The 26,691-nt window shown below is 49.3% G+C and overlaps 1 protein-coding gene and 2 pseudogenes across 3 annotated transcripts in view; 2 read left to right on the plus strand and 1 right to left on the minus strand.

Moving 5' to 3' along the window:
* LOC8036660 (zwei Ig domain protein zig-4) overlaps positions 1-26,691 on the minus strand; it is a 313,494-nt gene that overhangs the window by 56,690 nt on the left and 230,113 nt on the right. The window lies entirely within an intron of this gene.
* Positions 1,976-3,546, plus strand: LOC121047995 (annotated as a pseudogene).
* Positions 4,140-10,122, plus strand: LOC115316592 (annotated as a pseudogene).

The following is a 26,691-nucleotide window of genomic DNA, read 5'->3' on the forward strand; positions in this document are numbered from 1 at the left end:
CCCACACGGTCGGTACACTTCCCAGTTCTAGTGCACCCTACTATTGTTTTCGTCATAGTTTGAGTGGCGTCCTTTCATAGTTTCTACTTTTGACCTCAGGATCAGGACTATCAGTTTTGAACGAAAAATTCGGTGGTGCGTGTTAATCGACGGTGGCAGGTTTAAGTTTGATCGTGTATCATGGAAACTTGGAGTCGTCGCGCTCTTGTAACTGCACCGTCAATATTGACAAAATGACATTACTCATATTTCCGTTGATGGAAGCAGAATTAATCCGAGTTTGGGAAATAGTGAAAAGTCGACTACACCAACGCTTTTGCTCGCCTACGTGTCCAATAGTCACTACTTCGAAAAAGAAAGGAAAAAAGAAAACAACTTTATTTTCCCGAATGGGGGACGCCTGGGGGCGAAACCCGCCCGAAGGCGACGCTACTCGTCTGGTTCTGACTTAGCCACATCGGGCTACCTTTTAATCAGATCCAAAAGGCCAATAGAAAGGAAAGGAACGGCAGGGACGTTTTTCAGTAAAGTCTGCTTTATCGTCGGAAATAAGAACGATATCAGACTGCCAACTTCAAAGGTGTAGATTTTAGAATGCATTACCCCAAGGTTCTGCTGTGCTTTTTAGAGACCATCAACATGTTGCTCGCAGCTGATGATAATTGTCATGACGTCACACGTATGGACCACGGTTGTCTCTGCGCGCTCTCTCGTGCTGCCCTTGTTCGGCGCATAGGGATTGGTAGGAATTTGTTGCCCCTCCAATGAAACACGTTACCAAGATAAACGGATCTGCGCGTTTGTAAGAAAACTGGGCGGCAATCTCTCGGCTCCTCCCACCACTATGTCATAACACGAGGAATATTTGTGTTTGACGAGACTATACTTCGTCTCACCCTACGATGGACTAAAGGCAGAAGCTACTAACGGCCGGATCCAACCACGAGCCACTTAGACATTGCGTGGTATTTCGCTCCGATGAACGTATCGGCGCCCGCGCCTCGGATCACTGATGGGAATGGGCGGATAAGGGTTAGGATTGAGCCATGAGTGACTCAACATTTTTGCATTGCAAAGAAAGCCACGACGTACTGGCTCCATGCAATGTCGAAGCTATAAAAATAACGCAGCGTTCTTGGGATTGGGAGCATGGGATTGGGATTGGAGCAAACCTAACTAAGCGTGTCATACTTTAGCGTGGAACGTGATTGGACCCGGCGGCCCGTGGCTTTGGCCTTTAGTCCATATTAGGATGAGACGAACTATAGCGACACTGCACTTTTTCGTTCATCAAATTCCACCGAGATTGCGGAACACAAGGTTGTAACGAGGTTCACTAAGCGTGCGCTAGCCCGCCGATTGAACGGCTACATTGGTGACGTTACGGCCTCGTGTCCCTATATATCCCTACAACCACGGGAGAGTCAATGCTGTCTATACTTCGTTTCAGCTTCGGTCCGAGCGCGGCCGATGTTGTGAGCAGAAGGGCCAATCGAAGAGCGGAAAAAGCGCAGCGTCATGGCGTGCTCTCTGCGCTTGATAGGACTAGCCGGTGGAGGAGCACGCACAGAGACGGCGAATACCGGCTGGTCCTATCAACTGCAGAGAGCACGCCATGACGTTGTGCCTCTTTCGCTGTTTGGAGTCTCGTTCCAACCTCCGAGCAGAGCAGTCGACTTTCCCCGGGCTCCGAGAACTCCGCAAGAACGAGAACGTGATCCAAGCGCAAACATCGAGCCGGCGCTCGGCGCGGCCAGATCCAAGCATAAACATCGAGCCAGCGCTCGGCACAGCCGGCCGACCCCCCGGCTTTGCGCGAGGCACGCCCTGGTCCCCGATTTTGCCTCGCCAAGAAGCTTGAAAACTCCGAGAACCTCGTCAGGTCTGGATTTTCTTGGTACTGAGGACGGCCAAGTGGCGCGTTACTGCGCGCGCTCCTCATCGACGTGCAGGCTCCTAACTCAACCAGCGGAGAATGGAAGTTCAAGTAATCGGTGAGGACATCACACTAGAAGAGGTGACCGCCGAAATGGGCTGGCGTACCGCCCGTTCCTGCAGTCCCGACAAGAAACGTGGCCAAAACTCATCTCACGACGACCTGCCCAATCGCAAGACTCCCGCTCTCGCTCTAAAACCAGGAAGAACGTTAAATCTCAAGTCCTCAAAGCCGCACGTATGCCCCAATTACCCAAGAACGAAATTAAGATCATCGTGAGACCTAAAGGGGCACTAAATATCCCCAAAGTCGGCAGTCCCACAGTGACTGCAGCCATTTTCCAAACAACACAACTTATCCCGGAAGAAAGCCAAGACGACACGATCTGCCCGAACGTTCAACAAAACATCGTCGTGATCAGCACGCCCCGAGCGCGCAATGCTGCCAGGTACGTGCGCATAAAATCTATCCACGTCAATGGTGTCACCCACGAAGTCAACGCATACGAGGCAGCCCCGGACAACACTACCAAGGGAGTTGTCCGAGGTATTCCCCTCACAAATAGCGCCCAGGAAATAGACGCTAACATCATAAATGCCCGCAATCCGTTGGCCCTGGCCGCCAAGCGCATCGGTTCCACCACGACCATCGTCATTGCCTTCGACGGACCCAGTGTTCCGCACCTGGTCCGATACGGCGCAACACTGATCCCCTGCTGCTTGTACCGAAAGCAAATCGACATATGTTACCACTGTGGCCGTCTCGGGCACCGCATGGACCTTTGTCCATTCCCCAACAACAAGATCTGCAGAGGCTGCGGCGCCCGCAATCCTGACCAAGACCATCAGTGCACCTCCAAGTGCACGCTGTGCGGTGGACCCCACCCCACGGCGGACAAAGGGTGCATGGCCAAATACAAAACGCCATACGTCATCCGGAAACGCCTCTGGGAACAACGTACGGCACAGCAATCACTCCCTCAACCAGGTGATTTCCCGCCCATAGACACCAACCACCGCTCCCGCTCCTACTCCCGACCATGAGCAGGCCGTTCCCAGTCAAGATCTAGGTCGACCCCAAGAGGCCGACATACTTCGGAAAAGCGACTGGAGCCACAACAGCCACGGCAGAACCACCAACAAGAGCAGCCGGGACCAGGCCCGCAGCCAGACCAACAACAACAGGTGAACTGGGCAGATAGGGTCTCCCTGCCCACTAAGCCTCAACATAAGGACAGTGGCAGATCCGCCCTAGAACTACAGCGAGCCCAAATTCAGTCCGTGTTGAATCAAGTGTTGCGAGAGAACAGGAATCTTAAAACAGAAATCGCTCAATTAAAGACAGAGAAAGTAAAAGGCAGGAGCCGCACACCGTCAATTACCAGCGGGAGGACACCAACACCGCCCCCCCTCCCACATGCGCAAATAGCCTCGGTTGCTGCGGAAGGCCCGGTGGTGACGGCACCGCCGCAAAAGCGGAAAGCCGAGGAAAACCCGCAACCAAGTGACGAACTACTCGAAAGTCTAACGGAGCTCGTAAAAGCGCAATTCGATGCACTTAACTCAAAGATAGAGCTACTCGGACAGCGCATGGACAGAATTGAACCATAGAACTACAGCCATCGAAAGTGCACTCGCGGAGAGCCGTCCCGCAGCGGCGGCACCAATTAAGAGCACAAAACATTACCAAAGGCCCGCTGCTGCGGTGAGTAGCAGTGACAACAGCAAGGCCACAGGGGGACCAGCACAAAAATACAGAGTACACAATTTGGCAGTGGAACTGCCGCGGGTTTCGCCGGAAACGGGGAAACCTTCAGCAGTTCCTCCAAACTTCTTACAGTAACGATAAAAAGGAGGAGGCGCCAAATGTCATCGCCTTGCAGAAGACGATGGGACTTGCAAAATTAACGGGGCACAAATCATATACCGCAGCCTCTGACGGAGGCGAAAGCGAAACGCTAGTTGTAACCCTTGTAAGGAGAAACTTAGCGGTGATACAGCACGAAACCACGGTAGCAAACGTTGAGCACGTCCTCTTAGAAATTATACCATCAAGCAAAAAGGAAGGCAGCCTCTTTGTTTCTAAATCTATACAGCACTCCAAAACAGCGACAGCGGTTCGGGCCCCTGCTTCGCGAAACACTCGATATTTTTAAGAGAAACACGGTGGTGGTCGTTGGGGACTTTAACGCACCGCACCCCGCATGGGGCTACCGAAGGGGCTCCCCGTCAAAGGACGGAGCCTTTGGGTGGACGCGCAGCACGTTGGACTAACCCTTGTCACTGATCCCCAACAGCCTACGCGCACGGGTAACAGCGTGAGCATAGACACGACACCGGACCTCACTTACACGAAGAACGCACCGGACCCTAAGTGGGTCAACACGCAGAAGGGCCTGGGCAGCTATCACTTTATTATTGCTACGACACTCAATACGGAACCCACAATGAAACGGGGCAGGAAACTCACAATGGTAGAATGGCACACTTTCAGACAGATACAAGGGAGCGAGGGCGAAAGCGAGCACGACGGCGAACACAAAGAAGCACGGAACAGTACCATATACGCTACTACAATGACAGACATAGAGCAATGGACAGCGCAGTTACACAGAGCTGTCAAACAGGCCACGAAAGAAATCCCTGAGGAAGCTGGACTAGAAACAGCCGACAGCAAACTCCTCCATCTGTGGGAGGCTCGTGACAGCCTACAGGAAAAGTGGAGAGGCCAGAGGCTGAATCGAAACCTGCGGAGGAGAATAGCATGGCTCGACAGAGACATCGAGGACCACTCCAACCGCCTAGCCCGGCAACAATGGGAGTCCAGATGCAGCAGCATGGAGGGCCAACTCGGGCTGCGCAAGACGTGGAACCTACTTCGCTGTCTCTTAGACCCCGACGGTAGCAAGACGTTACAGAGGCAGAATCTAATCAAGATCACGCACACGTACAACGGTACAGACAAAGAAATCTTACACGCGATGCAGAACAGGTACATAGGCACTACAACGAGGGAAACTCAAGAAGACAACACGGGTAGGGGGGAACGCAACAGAACAGCACACGACAAAACAGCACGCGACAAAACAGCACGGTCAAAACAGCACGCGTCAAAACAGCACAGCGTCAAAATAGCACGGCGACAAAACAGCACGCGTCAAAATAGCACGCGACAAAACAGCACGGCGTCAAAACGGCACAGCGGCAGAAGAGCACGTGCCAAAACAGCACGGCGTCAAAACAGCACAACGACAAAACAGCACGCATATAAAAAGGCTGTAATACGTATAGCGTTTTATGAAAACAAAACAGAACGTAAAGAAAAAGGGTTGAACATTGCATGCCATTATTTCACAGCTAGTGGAGAAACAATAAAAAAAAAAAAAAAAACGTACGCTGGCGGCGACGGGATCACACGTGCATTTTTTTTAAAACTTCAAACGCTATATTTAGGGTTCAGCGTTTTCGGGTTAAACCGAATATGACTGGTAAAAGTTCGCCGAATTCATTTTTCTACATTCGGTCTTAACTGAAAAAGTTCAGAATTTTCCAGGGCGTTTGGAGTGGTGTGTGTGTGGAAAAGGGGGGGGGGGGGGGATGTGAGTCATAACTACGTTTTCGAGTTTTCGGATAAACTTGAAAAACACCCGCCGGTAAAAGTTTCGTCTATTCGGATTTATCTGATAAACCAGGGCTGGCCAAGCTGACCCGGCCTAAGAGCCACAAACAAACCCCCGAAACTTCCAAGAGCCGCGAGGGGGGGGGGGGGGGGGGGGGGGCAAACCTTTGTCTAGAGAAGTAAACGAAACTCGGACTACTTGCAATCTATCCGAGTCAAGAGCAGTCCAACTGTACGTAAAGTAGCAGTAGCATACGACTACCAAACCGCGACCTCTCTCAATTTAAAACGCGTTCCATTTCTCTTTTTGGGGAAGTGCTCATGTGACCGGGAGGGAGACGTGTGTGTGTGTGGGGGGGGGGGGGGGGGGGGAAGTTGCTAGGGGAGGGAGCCGCGAGCCGCTAACACACGAAGAGCCGCATGCGGCTAGGGAGCCGCAGCTTGGCCACCCCTCAGATAAACTCTGAATTTCGATGTGCCGATCCCCCCCCCCCCCCCCTCCGCCCACACACACACACACACATGTATATTTTACAATTAATGGTTTAATCAGCGCGTAGAGTAAATGTCCTGGGAAATTGCCACCACACATATCTTTCGAATTTCGGTCAGGACGACAGGTCAATGTACTATCGGGTCAAGACAAAAGTCACTGTGTATGTTTCCGGTTTGGGTCATACTATTTGTACCTAAGGGGAAGGAGAAGTTGTGTTTTTGTAACCGCGAAAACTATGGACCATAGAAATTACATAAAGTGAAAAAGAGGACCAGTTGAAACTTCTCTGTTACATCCTTTTCCACTCTATCTCTTGCGGCCGCGCCGTAGGTTGATGGAATAGAATGGAATAAATACAGGCTTCCCAGTGACTACCTCCAGTAGGTCATTGATTTTAAGGTATCGACGCTTATCGAAATAACACCTGTGTGCCACTTTTGTTCTAGGACAAATTAGTATTGCCAGTAGTAATGGCACCAACGCCAAATCCGACTGAAGAAAATATTATTTGATACAATCGCGTTTTTTTTTTTGTCCAGCGTACGTTTACATTTGGATATTATTTGTTTATTTTTAATAAGAAACCTGCCAATTTGAGCTCCAAATTTCGAAGAATTCGGAATAAAAAAATAAACTCCGATAAACTCCGAATTTTCGGCGAAAAATAAACTCAGAACAAAACCCTCCGAACTTGACGAAAACTAAGCTCCCAAAACACGGAACCCTACTCATTACTTATATGACCACTTCCTTTCGCAGTTTTCAGTTTGTCTGCGAGATAGGTTAAACTTTCAACATAAGCTTCGGGGGCGCAGGAGTCCTCAGGACGAAATCTGGGTTTTTCACCTGATAAAGATTTGTGCCGAATTCTTTGTTAAAAGAAGAGAGTTTAATCGTGAAATCAAACAAGGGAAATCAAGAGCGTCCGTAAATGCCGCGCATTGTTTAACACCACTAGCTTCCGTCTACTAGAGGAGGGCATAAATACGAGTGTTTTATTGTCATTTCTGCCGTCGGCGGGAATTTATCACCTCTCGCAGTCGTGAAAATGGGGGAAAACGCACCGAGTACGATGCTTGCTAATTTCTCCATTTTGATATTTGCCTCTCCGACCAAGGTGGTACTGAAGCTCATGCTCGTCCTGTGTACAAATACAAGCACACGACGCTAATGTCAGATACGATAAGGCCCCAGTGCATTTTACAGAACAGGTCGCGTCAGCTGCCAAAGACGGCAACAAATAAGAAGACCAGTACTTGGTACTCAATATACATTTTACACAAACGCTTTTAATAATTGCATTTTCGTTAGTATACTGGTTTTCGTCAATAAACCTAATATAACTGAGAATTTTATGAGCCTACAAATATTCACCGCAATAAACCGAAAAATTTTGTTTGGAATAAAAACCGAAAAAAAGTGCGCGTAATTTCAAATAATACAAACCGAAAACGCCGAACCCTAGCTATATTGTCAATGTCATGTTTTGACGCTGCACGGTTTTTTTGCTGGGCTGCTGACGCTGTGCTGTTTTGACGCCATGCTGTTTTGGCACGTGCCCTTCTCTCGCTGTGCCGTTTTGACGCTGTGCTGTTTTGTCGCGTGCTATTTTGACGCGTGCTGTTTTGTCGCCGTGCTGTTTTGACGCTGTGCTGTTTTGACGCGTGCTGTTTTGACCGTGCTGTCTTGTCGCGTGCTGTTATGTCGTGTGCTGTTCTGTCATGGTGCCCGGGTAGGGACAACCCCACGCTAGACGAGGAGATCACGGAGGCCGGGGTGAGGGCTGAGATACTCCGACTACGCACAAAGTCAGCGCCGGGCCCAGGTGGCATCACCAAAAAGACACTCAGAAACCTGAACGACGAGTTGATTGAAGCAATTACGAGATACATGAACGAGTGCTGGGAGCGGGGCGAAATACCACAGCAGTGGAAGACTGCGCAAGTGGTCATGATCCCCAAGCCCGGCAAGAAACTACAGATCGAGAATCTCCGGCCCATTTCCCTGACTTCCTGCGTGGGGAAAACTGATGGAGCACGTCGTTCTCACGAGACTAAACAACCACATGGAGGGCCGGGGACTGTATCCACACACAATGATTGGGTTCAGACCGCATCTCTCGACGCAGGACGTAATGCTCCAAATCAAACACCAAATACTCAACGCCCGGGGCAGGGCAGTAGGGCTGAAAGCCATCCTGGGTTTGGACCTCACCAAGGCCTTCGACAACGTTACACACAAGGCGGTTCTGGAGAACCTTCGGGACCTGGGGGTAGGCCGCAAAGCCTACACCTACGTTCGGGACTTTCTCTCGAGCCGCACGGCCAAACTCTCGATAGGAGACATAAAATCCGAAGAAATAGAGCTAGGCAGCAGGGGTGCACCGCAGGGTTTCGTCCTGTCTCCCTTTCTGTTGAACGTGGCGATGATCGGCTTGCCGAAAATCCTAAATAAGATCGAAGGCCTCAACCACAGTCTCTACGCCAACGATGTTACCCTATGGGTGACAAGCGGCAGTGAGGCTCAAATAGAAGAAACGCTACAGCGAGCACCGGAGGCAATCGATCGCTACGCGACGGAAAGGGGGCTCAGTTGCTCGCCGCAGAAATCAGAGCTCCCCCATGTTGGTGTATCCTACCACTAGAAAACAGTACGGAGGGGCACCAAGCATTACTATAAAAGCGAACGGGGATGCGATCCCCATCGTGGATCAAATCAAGGTGCTAGGACTCCGAGTGCATGCGGAGGGCAGAAACAACGAAACACTAAAGGCGCTGGAAAATAGCACACAACAAACAATTAGGCTAATCAAAAGAATTGCCAATAGGCGTTACGGCATGAGGGAGGCCGGCCTGATTCGCTTAGTACAGGCCTTCATCATTAGCCGAGTCGTCTATGTGGCGCCGTATTCGGGGTCGCCGAATAGCGCAAAATGGAAGGACTGATACGAAGGGCTTACAAGCAAGCAATTGGCGTCCCCATCACAACACCCATGCAACAAGCTCTTAGCGTTAGGGCTACATAACACTTTAGATTAACTCGTAGAAGCGCGCACCATTGCACAATTTGACAGACTAACACAGAGCCCCACAGCGGGCGGCACATTCTAATGAAACTTAACATCCACTACGAATCACAAAACGGAACTAATGGAGACATACCAAAGAGTATCAGGAGGGACCTCAAAATCCCTCCACTGCCCAAGAACATGCACCTGGAATACCATAAGGAGAGACGGGAGGCAAGAGCTCGCAACATGGAACGGATATATCAAGACGCCAAGGATGTGGTTTATGTAGATGCCGCAGAATATCGACATTACAAGGGCATGTCCGTCGTAGCGGTGGGCACGGACGGGGAGCCCCTCGTAAGCGGGACCGTGGCGACGGACAACCCCGAGACAGCGGAGGAGGCGGCCATCGCACTAGCGGTGGCCTCCACCAAAGCTAAAATTATTATAAGCGACTCGAAGATCGCCATCCAAAATTTCGGAAAGGGGCGCGTCTCGTCAGAGGCGCTCAAAATTTTAAGAACGTACGGTGACCATCACCAACAGCGGCAACGCGGGTCGTTCCAAATTATTTGGGCACCCGCGCACTCCTCGCTCCCAGGCAGCGACGCGGCTCACACAGTAGCTCGAGGTCTTACACGCCGAGCCAGTGAGCCCGCCCAACCGGGAACGCGAGGAGACCGCATGTTCACCTATCGAGAAATTACGAACCACTATCGACTGGGATGGGCCCGGTACCCACCGGCTCAACCTGAACTAACTAAGAAGCAGGCAGTGGCCTGGCGCCTTCTCCAAATCAACATGTGCCCGAACCCAGTGGCCTGTAGCCGGTTCTACCCGGGACAGTTTGAAAATACGTGTAAATTCTGTAAGAAGAAGGCGGATCTGCCACATATCTTATGGGCATGCTCTCGGGCGGCACCGACCATTGATGGCCGCAAAATGCAAGACCGCGAGCATTGGGAGGCCCTACTACTCAGCTCAGACCCACAAGATCAGGTCTGGGCCACCCGCCTAGCCGAAGAAGCCGCCGAGGTCCAGGAGATCTCGGCCGTCTTCTAGGACTGCGGTGGATGAGACGGCTGCACCCGTCACTCCACTGACAGTGCTGGGACAATCAAGTTTTATTCTCTTCTCTTCTTCGCTGTTTGATTGGCCCTTCGGCTCATAACATCGGCCGCGCTCGGACCGAAGCTGAAACGAAGTATATGTTGTTCCTAGGCGGGCTGGGAATGCTCCAAACTTTCTCGTCGCTAAACTCGTCGTTTGCGAAAGTTATCGACGACGACAAAGTGACGTTTCACAATCTTGGAGAAGAGTTATTTGAAGCCGAAATCTTCGCTTCCGAACGGAGGCGAAGATTCAACTTTGTGATTTGGCGGATCAGTACGTGGTCTCTGAGGCCTGCGTGCTCAACTTACGCCACCGTCAACAACGCTACCGGGGTCCCCCAGAGACGGTGTGGGTAGGGGCGCGCGACGGGAGTGGAGAGAGAGAATTTCCGTTCTCCACAGTTGTTTTCTACGCCAGAAGCAGGGGGTCCCCCCCCCCCCCCCCCCCCCTCAATCTGCGTGTTTCGACGCCACTCCTGAGAGACTTCGTTCATCATCGTCGTCCAACTGAGTGTTGACGATGAACAGCACTGCGTGCAATCCTCCTTTTTCGTAATTCGTAACTTTCACGAACTATACGGGGCTCACCGGTGCCTATCGAAAAGGCTGTCATCTGGATGATTGTCGTAGAACAGCGGTACGAGACTGGGTCTGCGACGCGTAAGTAATTCTAGTTTTGCTATATACGAGTAGTATTAGAGCCTTACATTATTTTTTCACGCCAGGAACGTGTAGGCAAGCCCATTTATTATGAGGCCAGTCATCCAGGAGCTAGTAAGTGCGATTCTCACACCGCGGTACCACCATCGATTAAAGTTGCGAATAGTGGTTCAGGAGGCTCTGGAAAGAATGAATGTAGTTCGCGTTATTTAAAGGAGCTGTGCAACGATATTCAATTGGAATGTTTTTCTCTCTACACGAGCTTACTGGCACACCTGGGACTCGAGGATACTCACACGCAACACCATTGGCCAAGAAACTCCTTTGTTGCGGTGTAATTTCAAGGACAAAAGCGATCATTTTCATTCAATCTCTCCTTCGCTAAATTTGATGACGTAACTCGGGGATCGCAGTACACCCAAGTGACGATATTTGAATGCGGTTCATAGATTGGACCCGAGCATTGCGTGGGCACTCGATTTGGGCTCGTGACAATTGCTAGCTCGAGAAGCATTCGGGTAGTGACCCGTGTCCAATCGCTGCAACGACGACAACAGCCGAGCCATAACAATGTCTGGAACTCAGCGCGTGCCCTGTGCTTTGCCAACCCCAGCGCGTGGCTATGATCAACATTGGCGGCATATAATCGGCTCCAGATCACGTGGCCGCTTGTTCTGGCTGCGAGTTGAGGGAGTGAACGCTGCTCGTTTTTCTTAAATTTTTTTCTGGGACTTCTATTGCGTGGGGTGAAAAACGAACGCGTGTTTCATAGGTCATTAACGTTAGGGATCTGTTTTAAGCGGTATTTGTGCACAGTACAAAAATTGTTGCATCGCTCCTTTAAACTCACCAGCGGCCATGATAGACTACTAAGAGAGAGGCTCCTGCCAGCGCTCGCAGTGTCCAGGAACGGTTCGGTGGCGCTCTCTTCTAGTTCCTACCTCTGACGTCAGGGTGAGGATTATCACTTGTAAACAACAAGTTCAATGGTGCGTGTTTAATGATGAACAAGTTTCATGGTGTGCGATGGAAGCTTCAAGCCCCGTAAATCTTGACAATCTGGCATTACCAGTCAACGAAAGCAAAATTAATCTTAGTTTGACTAATTCTGGAAAAATGACCACACCTACACATTTGGCCGTCTACGTCACCAATAGTAACTACTTAGAAAAAATATCGCATCAATTTATCCCCCCGAAAAAAAAGGGGGGGGGGGGGGGGGCAACTGCGCCCAAAGGCGGAACTCACCCACAGGCGGACAACGCTTTTTGGTTGTCATTGACGTGGACACGTAGGGCTACACTTTGGCCATATCCGAAAGGCCGAGAGAGATGATAAAAACTGCAGACCCCTTTCACCAAATCCCTAGTTATCAACGGAAATAAGAACAATAACAGACTGTCACCTTTGACGGTGTTATTTTAAGAACGCAATTTTTCCAAGCCTCGGCTGTGCCTTTTAGACACTATAAAGCTCCTTTGTCGCAACTGATGGTCCTTGTCATGACGTCACACGTATAAGTGGATGATCGTCTCAGCGCCCTCTCTTGTACTGCTCTTGCTTGTTCAGTGCCCAGGGAGTGGGACGGATCTTTCGCCCCTTCAATGAAAAACGTCACGAAGATGAACGGAGCTGCGGGTTTGTGAGAGAAAGAAACTTCGAGGCATCTTTTCAGCTCCTCCTCCCCCCTCCCCTCCCCCCCCCCCCCCCCCCCACACAGACACACAACGTCGAAACACAAAAAAAATTTACTTGTGTTTGACAAGACTAGCGACCGAGTTATGTAAAGAAAGACCGACTTTGTCTGCTTCTTAAATGCCGACCCAATTCAACGGACCTGACATTTTTTTTCCAGGCGACCTTTTAAACACGGCTCTGAATTCCGGCTGGGTGTACATCGCTGGCTACCTCATTCAAGTAATCAGTGAATGAAAATGTGAGTCCTATCTCACGCTTCTGTCTACAAGCCATCAGAGACTACCACTTTACACACCCCTAGACAGCCAGAATAAAAGTGGCTTGCATTACACAGCCCGAATTTGTTACGGTGCTCGAAGTTATATTGAGCTTTTTCGAAATGTCTGCGTCATGCTTGCCACTCATCCGCATGCTCGAAACTCTTGAATGCATAGTTGAACCACGGCTTCGAAAGTCACCGCTGCTACTGTGCGTCGAAGCGGTCGATCAAAGTCACGGCTTACCGACAAGCACGACAAGCCAAAATGCTATGTGCATAAGCCTCCAAGGAAGCATTATAGGTTTTGAAAGCTACAATTGCAAAAGTGTGAACGAGATTCTGTTTGAAGAAACAACCTTTCTTGGTATGGGGATACGTATAGACGCTTTGCAGCACCTGTGCATGGGTGCCGCCATAAGTGACCTTCAGTTTTTGTTACCTCTAACTAAAACTACCTCACCTGATCATTACCACTGCAGGGCAGGTTATAGCCCTTTTAGGTTCTGCTGTGTCTTTCTCCACAGCACTGACCTTTGTGGAGGCTTGTCAACGCCCGCTTTAGTTGCCTGGCATCTGAGAAAGAGAACTGAAGGTCATCAATGGCGGCTGTAATTTGGCGCGTGTGTAAAGCGTCTATATAAGCGGAGAATTGTATATATTTGATTTAGATGTTTAAATATTATTATTATGATTCCAATACAGTTACATTTTAGTACACATTAATACATCTTTGTAATTATTTACTGTCTTTTTTTGTACATGCAATGTTTTTTAATCTCTTAAGCGCGAGACACATGGACGGCAGAATCGTCCGATCCGACGTCCGATCCGACAGTACGAACGCCGCTCCGAATCACCGCACGCGACAGTTTGAGACACACGCTTCCGAACTTGCATGCGACACGACTATCCGTTCGGCTCCGCCCAGGAGATCCAAGCACTCCAGCGGAGGTCCGCGTTCACAGATCTCTGGTCCTAGATTGACGGTTTCGCTCACACGAGCGAAGTTAGAAGCTCGTTCTCGTTAGCGCGTGCATTCTTTGCCGAAGCCATCTTTTTCGAATGGGTCAGCGGGAACCACGCTTCCGGCTTCCCCTCGCCGTTCGCTTCGTCCCGCCAGACTCAGTGCGTCATCATGACGTTCGCGCTAGCTGTGCTGTCATTGGCTGGACGCATCCGACAATCCGTCCGCCGTGCGAAACTATCTGGCGCGTTGGACGCACGTCGGATCGCCGATCCAGCGTCTGAAGCGACCAAATTTTTCGGATCAGGCAGTCGCATTGCCGGATCGGACGTCGGACCGGATGGATTTTTCGCGCATGTGTCTCGCGCTTTAGTGAAGCATTTAGCAGATGATTGTTTTAATGATAATCAAATGAATAAAATAACGATGCTCATACCCTTCGATTTTAGTGCCGTGGCATTACCTCGGGGAGATACAGCATCCAGGCCCGTTTGCTCGAAGCGCTAACCGCGGCTAAAGTTAGCCGTGGTTAGCGCTTCGAATCCGTCACCTAAGTGACGGATTCGTCACTTAGGTGACGGATTTCCCTAGGTGACGGAAACTTTTCCGTCACCTAGGTGACGGAAAATCCGTCACCTAGGTGACGGATTTTGAAATCACGTAATCACGTGACTGGCTCGGTAGGGATGCGTGGAAACATGGCGGTGCCCCGGTGAGTGAGCGCCGCTCGCTTTGGAACTAATATGTCGTTGTAGCTGCAATATCGGGCGCGTTAGTGAGCAACGTATGGTGCATGAGGCTTTCGCTTCGCCGTACCTCACTTAAATCGCAAAGCATGAGCAATGATCTCGCCGCATTTTTTAGATAGTCTTTCGATTCTGGCCATTCCTAAGACTAAATGAACGCGATAATTGTTGGCATGGCAACGACTTTGGAAAGCGGATTGCCTTGACTCAATCGGCCGGGTATTGATAACACACAAAAGCAGACAGCGTCCCAATAGACATTTTGCTAAATAACCCAAGCATCGAGGAAAACGCTGGAAGTCTAATTCTACGGTCCGCGCGCGCTGGCCTTTCTCTTATAAAAAATTCGAAAAAGCAAAATTTGTTTGAGACTTTTTGCTTTAGAACAATTACTACTGCAGACGCCAGCACGTGCAGCGCGTGTAACTACACTCATAGCATGCACCTCGGTGCTTGGGAAATTTAGAGAAAGGTCTATTGGAACGCTGTCGGCTTTTGTGTGCTATCAATCCCCGGCCGATTGAGTCAAGGCAATCCACTTTAAAAAGACGTTGCCAGGCCGACAATTATCGCGTTCATTTAGGCTTAGGAATGGCCAGAATCTAAAGACTATCAAAAAAAAAAAAAAAGAATGCGGCGAGGTCAGTGCTCATACTTTGCAATTTAAGTGAGGTAAGGCAAAGCGAAAGCCTCCTGCAGCATTCGTGCTGACTAACGCGCCATATATTGCAGCTACAACGAGTCATATTAGTTTTAAAGCGAGCGGCGCTCACTCACCGGGGCCCCGCCATGTTCCCCGCATCCCTACCGAGCCCAGTAACGTGATTTCAAAATCCCTCTTCTAGGTACTGCGGCTAACTTTGGCCACGGTTAGCGCTTCGAACAAACGGGCCCAGAGCTGTAATTCTGCTTTCGTAGCGGTAGCTGTTAGTAGCCCTTCCCAGCAAAAAAAATGCTCATATCCGAACGTAAAACCCCACTCTAAAGCAAATGCACTACTCATCTCCCCGTCGTTCCTTACACATACACGCCAACTGCGGCAAGCAAGGCTATCTCTCCGCACAAATCACCCTAACATCGTGGAAGCTTCCCTTCCGTAGAGCTGAACGGTGGGTCGTAAGTGCACACGCAAAGAAATTCCCACACGTCTTGGTGCATGTTGGAATGTGAACGTGCGTTCATTACTTAAAATCTACCCCTGTCGCAGCATTCAAAAAATTGGCCGTGATTCTGCACAACCCTCGCAAAACAAGCTATTGAAATATAAAAATAAAGAAATCCAAGTGATCTTGATGAACGGCGAAGCCGCAAATCAAGTGTTCGTCGTACAACCAAGTCTGCGATGTCACACTGAGCGCACAGCACATTCACATTTCTTTGTGGGAAACCCGCTGCCCCGTCGCTGCCCCGTCGTCGTATTTACATTCCTTTGTGTTGAGGGTTTCATTCACTGATCTCCTCTAGAGGGCTGGATGGCGTATTGAGCAAACAGGTATGAAGTCACCGGAAGTAAGCGGCTTGTCCCGGAAGTGAGCGCTTGACAGGCTTTCCCACTCTCACGAGCGGTGGTCCAAACAGTGTCCAAGGCACTTGATTTGCTTTTGTTATACCAAGAGAGCCTGCTTGTTGCGTAATAACAGCTCATGCAGGCCCGAGAAGTCTCCTTGGAAGCCAATTGACGTGTGAAAATTTCGAGATTCTTGTTGATTTAGTGTACATGTCCCAAGTTCAAATGCCTCATTCTCAAGATTGATTATTAAAAGGAATGATTAAAACCCACGTAAATATGCGAGGTGACAGTGAAATGTGTGGCCTCCAGGGAAAAGTAGAATAATGACAATCTTTTAATCTCCACAGTGGTGTCTGGTGTAAAAGGTAGGCGATTAATTGGTCTAACAAGCACGTAGCTTTTACTTGCGGAAATGAAAAGCCTGTCTTTGGTCGACCCAAAGCCCATACATTTCACTGTCATCTTAAGGGGGACGATGACGTCAATTTCGTTGCGTGTTCTCGCGCACACCGGCGGCTGCTGGCTCGTGGAAAGAACGTGCGTTACCTTTTAAGGGCACTAAATTGTTTGGCTCAGTATGCGTTTAAAAACGGCCAGAATAGAAGACGATCTAGAAACAGGTCTCTCATACTTTCGAATTAATGCGAGAAGGCAAAGCGAAGGCCTGCCGCACCATTCATTGCCGATGGACCTGCCTAATAGGGGAGCGACCATTATGGTTTTGTTATGAAAAGTGCGATGTAGGGCGCCCCCATGTCTGCCTGCCTTAGGAGCCCCTCAAATTCTGCGTTGAACGCTAACTCCTAAAGACATAGTTTTGGTTCAGTGCATGCGCAGTGTTGAGCCCCTACTTCTGAGGGGCCTATTTTCTGAAAGTCCCTAATCCCCAGCCCTGCTTGTGTTTATCTGAATCAGTATCGTACGGGTGAGTGTTTGGGCTTGCATCGCTACTGCACGATGCACGTTAAATAAATACCACAGGGTAACAGTGGTACTGCACTGGCAAAATGTTTCATCGACGGAGACACCAGACGGCCATTGGTGCTAAACTCCCGCTGCACAATACGGCATGCAAGTCCGTCTACTCCTTGTGCACCTCGTACATCGGATTTGTTTCCCCCTCAAGCAATAGCGATGCGCGCCGCCTCGTCATCGCGCGTTCCCTGCGCCTTGTCGCCATCAGCGTGCTCCTTGCATTCCGTTGCGCCAAAGACGCATTTGGAACACTCGCGCGCCATCTTACTTATTTTTCGGGGTTCGAAGCGACTAGCGCCGAGCCATTCACTGCCTTCATAGAGCAAGGGTAAGCCACGAGATGCGAGCTGTCGTGGAGGAGTTGAAACTATACGGCGAGCAAGTGTTTCAACATGAGACTCATTGGAACGCAAGGAGGAGCCCGCCAACCAAAGGCTGCGCATTTTCGGCACCGATTTGCTATTCAGGTGGCGTGGCCAATGACGTCACGGACGTTAATATAACAGCTTTTATTTTGACGTCTTAGTTATTTTGACGTCACCAACACGTTTTTCTTTCTAATGCCGCGACTGCATTTCGAAATGTCGGTCGCTCGGCGGCTCGGCGGTGTCCGCGCTGGTGCGTGTTGTTGACGTTGCCGCCTGTACTCGTCGCGTTCTCAGGAGCATCAAAATAAGCATTCTCCATTTTCAAACTTCGCCCGGTGCCGTCCGTCACTCCTGTTGCAAATGAAAATTACGTGTACCGGAGGCGACAGAGCCCAGCCGCAGTAATTTTGTACGCATTTTTCTGGAGCTACACTTGTGTGCAATATGACGGATTATCACCCTTGCATAGAATAGCTGCGAAGGCCGTGTAAGCGGCGAGCGAGTAGCCTTGACTGGCATGAATGCACCCGCTGCAGGAGCGCTCGAGCCGCGCGATCCAAACAACTAGCTCGCGCTTTTAGCACTGTCGTCGACAGCATTCTTTTTTCTTTTTTTCAGTGTTGGTCGTAAAAAAGAAATGCCGTAAATGACGCCAAATGCCCCCCCCCCCCCCTCCAAAAAAAAAAATGTTCGAAAAAAAAAAAAGTAGACCTCCACTAGGGATCGAACGTTGATCGAACCCACGGCCGCTTGCGTATGTTGCAGTCATTTTAACCGCTAAGGCACGCTTCGGAAATCACGTTTTGACAATTCGTTTTATAGGAGACTTTCGGACGGCACTTGAACGCTCTGCAAAAGTGCCGTCGGACGATACTGTAGTCACTACGAGTCTTCTTTTGCAACAGGAGTGACCGACACCACTGAGCGAACGAAATTGGAAAACACTGTTTCTGGATACGCGACGAGCACAGGCGGCACGTCGACACACACCAGCGAGTACACCGCCAAGCCGCCGAGCACCCGACCACGCGCACACACTCGCCGACCAACCGACGTTTCAAAATGCAGTCGGCGGCATCCAAAATAAAACGTGTTTCCATCAAAGAACACCAAATAGAATCTGGAGCTCCGTGACGTCACTGGCCGCGACCCCTGGACATCAAATCCGTGCCGAGACTGCGCACCCCCAACCCATGGGCAACATAGAGAACGGTCGGGGAAGGCTCGATGACGATGCAGCCAAGCGCGCGCCCTGATTCGTTCAGGTCGGAGGAAAACAAACGCCGGTGGGCGAGTTTCGGGGGAAAGCAACGCACGAGCTCTTTAAGGGGCAGACACTGCGTGTGCCATGAGATTCGAAGCAGTATTCCTACACGCCAAAGAGAAAAGGCTTTTCCGGCATCGTCATTCGACAAGCATCCTCCGTGAATAGATATGGCAGTTGTAAGATAAGAAGCTCCGACTGATTTGCGGGAAAGTACTAGCTCACGCGTACTTTGCAGGGTGGTGTCACTGCCGGGCGATTTCATAGACCGTTCGATTGGAATTTCAATAATCGGTGAATCGGCTTGCGATCCTACCGCATTCCACGGGGCAAGCGACAGTTCGTCGACTCCGGCAGCGTCTATGACCTAGAGGTCTTTAAAAGGCTCGGGTGGCGACAAAGTTATCGCTCGTTCGTTCCCACCTTCCCACATTCAAGTGCCTCAGGTTTGCGCCTGAAACAAGCACAAAAAAGTAGGGGGATATACGCAAAGGATAAAGCAAATTCTAACAAAACCAAGCGCATATATCTGCGCTTTATTCCTTATTCGATATTGTAGCTTGCGTTGCCCGGAATGTAGCACCGACGACGCGACGACTTCCGTACGCGAGGAGGTGGACTTCGGTCCCTCTTATCATCAATGAGTGCAGCAAGGTCAGGCCGAGACACGTAGGTCCGTCCCGAAAAAGGGCTCGTCCACTCGCTGGGAACTACGCGAGATACGAGTAGTGCACCGTTCCAGTCACGCCCCCGAAGATAACGACTGAAAATCTCAGAAATGACAGGTTCAAAAAGTTTTGGTAGGAAAATACACGAGCACGCGGTGCTCAAGCGAGCGCGGGCACTCCCTGGACCAAACAAGCTAGATCCTTCAGGCTCCACCGAGCTGCAGTGTACTTAGACTGGACTACCCCCAAAGTGCCTTTTGTGTTTATTGTGGCTTAGCTTTTTGACCTCGAGTTTATTCTAAGCCGCTTCGTTTCTCTCGTTCCCGATGCGCGCATCCTGGGCATCCTGGAACCTCGTTTTTCGCCAGGAGACGCCAGTTATCTTTAAAATGGTCGATAGGAGCGGGACCGTTCTGAACATGACGCGGTCAGTGACAGCGAATATACACGGTATAGTACGCGTACATACCTACTATACTGTATGAACACGGATCATGACTGACTTCCTTGATATAAATCTAAAATCGTGGTGTGCGAATAAATAGTGGTTCCGAATAGCACAACCTGATCCCTAGTTTTAACGCTCTAAAGAGAACCTGCTGTGGCTTATGTCAACTGAAGTGCAATGCCGAATCGACTACAACAACCACGGCGACAACTACGACGACAACGTCAGTAGCGCAGTAGATGCAATGCGAAGAATGCTCTACTACAGCTCATGCTTTTGTGGCGTCCTCTCGGGCCGTCGACTCGAAGTGCGGCAGTCGTGAGCGCTCGCCGAGCTCACTGCCCCTACTCTAATGGTGAATTCCACTGGGCGTTTTGGAGCGCGCCGGGTCAGTTGACCAGATCCGGACTGGAGCACACGATCCGAACGGGGTCGCGCCGCCTACGGATCCCCAGTAAAGCATGGCCACTGGTTTGGGATCGGCGGATGCCATCCCGTCATTCAACTGCCCGGGAATCCCCTTTCCGCGTCCGCCGCGGTCGTTTCGAAGACGTTTTCGCAATCGTGGCACTAACACGTGTTCGACGCACGAGAAGCAGGAATGGCTCAGGAGCTTCTAGCAAAGATTGCCGGAATGCCCGTAGCGCGGCGAAACCTTCTCCTTCCCGGAAAACGAACCGGCTGTCGAGCCAAAGGGTAAGCACACGGCCATTACGAATTCTTCTGAGGCGAGATGGGCGAGATCAGGCGAGAGGGCCCGCGAGAAAGGAAGTCACGTGTGTGCGCCGAGGGCTGGCCCGTCTGGCTTCCGGTTGAATCCGCCGCAATCGTCGAAGCGACTTTTCTCGGATCCAGATCGAGATCTGGAGCGGGAGCTAATCCAAAATGACCTGTGGAACACGTCCATCTCGATCCCGATCGCCCAGTGAAATAGGCTCGCGTCAGAAAAGTCGATCCCGGCGCGCTCGAAAACGACCTGTTGAATTCGCCATAAATCACTTTACCGAAGAAGCCGAGGGAGATGAAAATGCATGGAGAAAAGGCTTCTTGACTTTAGACAGTCGAACCGTTAAAAACTTGCCAAAAACGGATTAATTTGGTTTTCGTTAGACGCAATTGTTTTATGTCTTTTTTTTATATTTCCTTCGTCGCTTATTAGCGGCATCACGAGGTGTTCCCGGCCGCTATTCGGGGTAAAAGAGTTGGTACTAATATGCCAAGAAACAAAGTGCAATTAAACCTTTTCCCCAAGATATCTTTAAGCCGTGCATTTATCATACTAAAATTTCATTGGTGGAGCTTTCTAGAAAAAAAAAAAAATCGAGTCTAACAATCCTCTTATCTTATGCAAACGAGAAAATGGGTAACAAACCGTGTGACTGACGCTGCTACTAACGCTGGGATCTGCTGGATTTGATTTCGGGTCTTCACGGTTTCGTTTCTTGCTGTGCCATATATGAGTAGCAGTGTCAACCAGCGTGTCGAACCGGAACCAAATAAAAAACCGGAACCAAACCGTTATTTTTAGCCGAACCGGAAGTGAAGGGAACCGAAATCTTTGCCGCCATCTTGGAACTGAACCGGAGCTGAACCGGAAAACGGTTCACGGGATTTTTGAAAATTTTTTGTTTTAACATCACAAAATAAATATAAAAAAATGGAAGCTGCGTTTTTATATATTTATGAAACCTTCGTATAGAGAATTGCAATGTATAAGAAATTGTGGGGTTATGTGGCGCTTCTGTATTGACACCGATTAATCATGTGTCACGTGGTCCCGTGACGTCAAGATGTCAAGTAATGCCATGCCACGTGACTCCGTGACGTCACACAGCGTATTCACGTGAGTCACTTCGTCAAGTCGATTTAAATTGAGAACGTCATTATATTTATTAGTTTTTTTTTTATACTCTGAAGTCACATGACATCACGATCAGACTTGTACGTAATCCGTTACAATAACGAAATTACTTGTAATCCCTTACATTTATCGGTAATTTAGTAACGGAATAATTACATATCTTCGAGAGTAATTGTAAAGTAATTGCCTTACATTTTTTGCGTAACGGATTCCTTGTAATCCGTTACATTTTTTTTCAGGAACAGCCCCCAACCCCCCGCCTTCCCCCCTTTTAAAAAAAAGGTCGTTTTCATTTTGGTAAAGTTGAGCGCAGTGACACTGCCACGCGAATTAACCAGCGCGAATTAACCAGCTTGCACTTTTCAGTTCCGCAAAGCTTTTTTTTTTTTTTTTGTTTTTGCAACACCGAGCCTCTGAATTTTTTTTTTTTTAGACCCTAACAACAATGTCAAAAGATAAAAAAAAAAAACGTTTATACAAAAAAAAGGGGGAAAGGGGGGGGGGGGAGGCAAGTGTTATTTGCTTTTCTTAGTCCCTTTGTTTTTTCTTTGCGATCGAAGACGGGGAGAGGAGGACAGCAAGTGATTGTGTGCCTCTTCGAGAAGCTCAAGGTGGTAAGTGCACAGGCAAGAATTAACAATGTCCTTCTCGGTTATTGGGCAGGAGATCGAACTATAGGGGGCGCTCTGACCCGTTTGTTTTCCTCACGCGCGGTGTTTACTCAACACAAGGCCTGCGCACATGCCGACAGGCCTTATGGGCATGTCCATGTCATCTTCTACAATAGAGCGCGGGGCACAGTTTAACGTAAAAAATACTTACAATCGACGAAGCGACGTTAAGTGCCGGATCTATTCTCAGAGAATGCGAGCTTGACCCACTTCGGCTTTTGTGCTGAGCTCGGATCGTGCAGACCGTAGTCTGCACGATCATGCAGAGCGTAGTGGAAACAAAAGAGCCCCTCCTCCCCCTCATCGGAGAACACGAACTCCAGCCGAACGCTGACGCCGCGTTCGGTTATGTCGGCCGAGCGCAGAGCCATTGAGTTTGTAGTCCCCATCCGTGTAGTTGTAAAGTTAACCGCTTGGGGCGTCACGGTCTGTCCTCCTCCCCAATAGTTACTAGGACCATTTTCGTAAGAGTAATGCTATATGCACTCCGGAGTGCAGCTCGGCCGGAAATTGCTATATGCACTACGTTTGTCTCGTATAAAATGAATGATCACAACGAGTTTTTCAGCCGGTGGCATAGCGTAGGGGTTAGCGTGTCCGCTTCGTACGCAAGTGGACGCAGGTTCGAATCGCGGTATCCTACCTTTTTTTTTTCTTTTTTTCTTGAACGTTGTTTTGACGAGGCATTTGGCGATATTTATATTTCTTTTTTGCGATGAACACAAAAAAAAAAAAAAAGAAACACCGAATGTTGTCGACGAAACTTCGGAGACTTCGCAGATCGGGGACAGCGGGGCTTGGGTTGCCGGCTGGACGCCGCGAAGCGGCGTGTACTGGTTAACTTTTCTAATTAGCAGCCGCATACTGTCGCCGCGAAGCGGCGTGAACGCAGGCGGGGGGCTGGTTTAACGAGCTCCCCAGTGATACACGCGCAGTTCGAAAAAGGGTGGCCGGAGCGGCATGAGCTCTCAGCGTAGTGCATATAGCAATTTCCGTCCAAAGTGCACTACGTAGTGCATATAGCATCGTAATGTCAAAACACGAGAAAACGCTCCGTCTACCCTAAACTGCAGTACAAGAGATGTGATAATATGTGAAGGTTTTATTGGCACAAGCATCCTCGTTCGCCGATGCACACTTACCATCTTCTCTTAGAAAACAGGATGTTTTTTTTTTGCTTCTTTCACCTTATTCGACCCTGTTTAGAAAGCTACTTACTTTTTTTTTGTAGTCCAACTTTTAGGGTTGCGCACTTCATTTGTGAATTCCAGCCAGGTTTTCTGCATCTCAGTCACCCTTTTTGTGAGTCAGCTTTTTGCGAGCACTTCGCAAATGGTAATAGTTTACCTGTTTTCTTCTTCTTGTTTTTACCCCAGCAGGAAGTATCTTATCTCAATCAGATATTGTTGCAAATAAAACATAATGGTGGCTGACGTAGACTTGATATTCAGAGCTTGAGGAGAGAGTGAAACTCGTGAGTGCGACCATAGCGCGGCTTACTAAGTACTCTGCCCTTCGCTGCCCGTGGCATCAGCGGACGTCTATCTGGAGAACAGCGGTGTAAACTGCAGTCGGTCCGTGCTCCGTGCGTTTTTGAACGGCACCAAGAAAGGTACACATGGCAAACGTGCGTTTACATTTCCTTGTTTTAACCAACGTTCTAATTAATTGTTGTTATGAGTGTCCTGTTCTTGTTTTTTCTCGATTACTTATATTTAAATTTTTGTAAACTTTTTCTCATTCACAAACGTCTCATCCGAGGCTTGACCTGTTCAGAACCGAAGGAAGAAGAATATTGAGCCAAACCTTTTTTATTATTTAATTATCACCTAACTGTTACCAACTCTACTAAAACTCTCGAATATCAGGCAACGGCTGCAAGGACGAAACTTTGCTCTATCTTCGAGGTAAATAGTAATTTCATTGCTTCGCTGAGGAAGCTCGATGCAGAGCATAAAACATTCGTGAGGCACACTATGGCATTCCTATCCTGTGCCTCAGTTCAAAAGGCGTTCAGCGTAGCAGTCGACATCTTAAGTAAGAAATAGCGCCAAACGTTTGACGACACTTTCGAGAGTCAGCTGTTCCTCAAAATACTCAAGGTGAATAAATGGAACAGGTGGCAACAATAAGAACTTGAATAACCCTATTGCCTTTGTTTTTTACTTGAGGAAAATAATGTTGAAAGTAACGCCGCGAAAGTAACGGATTACTTTTGGGGGTAACAGTCACTTAATTTTGTGGGAGGGTAGTTGTAATAAATTAATATTTAGCCTTGAGTAATTGTAAATGTAATTCCTTACTATTTTTCAGTAACGTGTACAAGTCTGATCACGACTTCGCACGGCGAGCCACGTGACACCGTCACGTGCTCGGCTGTCATGAGTCCGAGTCGAGTGATCGGGTTCATGACAATCACAATCTCCAAACATTCGAATAATGACTCGTGTACAATCAAAGACGAGAATATCCCAACTCGAACAGTGTCTAAAGCTAAGCACATACTCTATGCTTTGCCAACCCCAGCGCATTATCATGGTGAACACTTACATATATCATTAGCGTCAGATCACGTGGTCGCTTGTTCTACTTGCGAGTTGGGGAGGGGAAGGCTGTTTCTTTCTTTTTTCGGCCCTTGCCATTTCCACAAAGAGGGAAACTAATTGGCCTCTGCAATTTATCAATAACAGGGACTAGTTCTTAGAGGTACTTACTGAAAGTACAAAAATTGTTGCACGCCCCATGTTACATGTACAGTGCGCCGCAATATGAAAGACCCACTGGGAGAGCGTGGCCAGGGCGGTGGCTGGCGGGGGCGCTGCGAGCACTCTGGGCAACTCCATTCTGCTTCGAGGGGAGGACGCTCCATCGGGGCTCAGCACAGCTGAAGCGCGTTGCGCTTCAGCTGTGCCCCGAGTGGGCGTCCTCACCTCGAAGCAGAATGGAGTTGCCCAGAATGCTCGCAGCGGGGCGCTGCGAGCGCTCTCGGCTCGCAGCGCGCACGCGCTCCCAGTGGGTCTTTCATATTGCAGCACACTGTACAGATCATTGAGGCACCCATACATGATTTCGTTGTTGTTAAACTGCCTCAGAAAGTTGTCCCCGAGACTTGCAGCTCTGAAAGGACTAAATGGGGCTTATTAATCCGACGTTACATAAAACTATAAGTGTGTACGAGAGAGATACCCGGAAAGATAGATCCTAGTGGCCTCAGAGGGACAGCCAAACGTTGGCAGCCACTCTTAGTCTCACAAGATCGAGTGCCGTTCTCAAATCCTTCCCCCAAGTTTCGAGCAACTCCGTATTTTGTTTAAACTTCTGGTGGTTCGTAAAGCAGTTTAGGTTTTGCCATATCAATGGCGGAAATGAACTTGTATCGGCACCGTCACTTTCGCAAGTAAACGGCACGCAAGTAATTGTTCAGTGTGAGTTCTTTCTCGATCACTTTCAGTTCGATGGTGACCAGGAACCTGCATTCAAAACAAAGCTCAAACCAACTCAGATGCCTCGAGAAAATTCCATACACCAAAGTGCTTTAAAGCCGATTGTGTGCCGCCCACAGATTGACTGAATCTAAGTTATAAGAAATAAACGCTTACGTTGCTCTTGTGTTCCATTCCTACGTCGCATCGTACTGACCCCCTGAATGTACAGACCTCGCATCATCCGCTTAGGAGCATCTTCAACATCTTCCTTTATCAGTCACTAGAAGGCCGCCATTGATATGGAATAGATGCCGTTCCACAGATGATGATAATGATCAAAGTGGCCAGACTGAATTTCGGAAAGGGTCTATTAACACCCCCAAACGGATGAAGGTGTCCCTCTGAAATAAAAAAAAAAAAATATCTCAAGAATTAAGAAAAAGGAAAAACTGAAGAAAAGAGGACGGGGGGTAGCTGTAATTTGTCACGAAATACTTTTTAGACTCGTGTTGTAAAGCGGGTATGCACATGAGGGATAAATGTCGGGGATTTCTTCAGGGCGCGCGCGCATCACGCTTCGAAAAGCGGGATGCGACGCAATGACGTCGGCCACGCGACGGAGGGAGGAAGGGGCGCTCTGGCGCCACAAACAGTCCTGGTTTGGCGGCAGTTTGTTTTCAATAAGGTTTTGTCGTTCAACTTTTTTTTTTTTTTTTTTCTGTCGAATGAAGGGCTCTCTAAATTAGTTTGCGGTGGTTTCAAATGTTGAATGCTGACATCCCTCCCTCCGGCACCTCGTCGGAATGAACGACGAAGCTGAGGAGGAAATTGCCACCGCTGTCAACGTCACGCCCGTCCCTGCGCAGATTTCTCCCCCGCGCATATACTGCCCCGCATCTTGGGCACCGTAGGGCACAGATAAGAAAGCCTGACCCCGGGAACTACTCGGTTTGCCAAAACACTCTTGCCAGGAAGCGCGTTTCCTTGGTACCAGACGCTTTC

Source organism: Ixodes scapularis, unplaced genomic scaffold (assembly GCF_016920785.2).
Source record: "Ixodes scapularis isolate PalLabHiFi unplaced genomic scaffold, ASM1692078v2 PGA_scaffold9__187_contigs__length_104089568, whole genome shotgun sequence".
NCBI lineage: Eukaryota > Metazoa > Arthropoda > Arachnida > Ixodida > Ixodidae > Ixodes > Ixodes scapularis.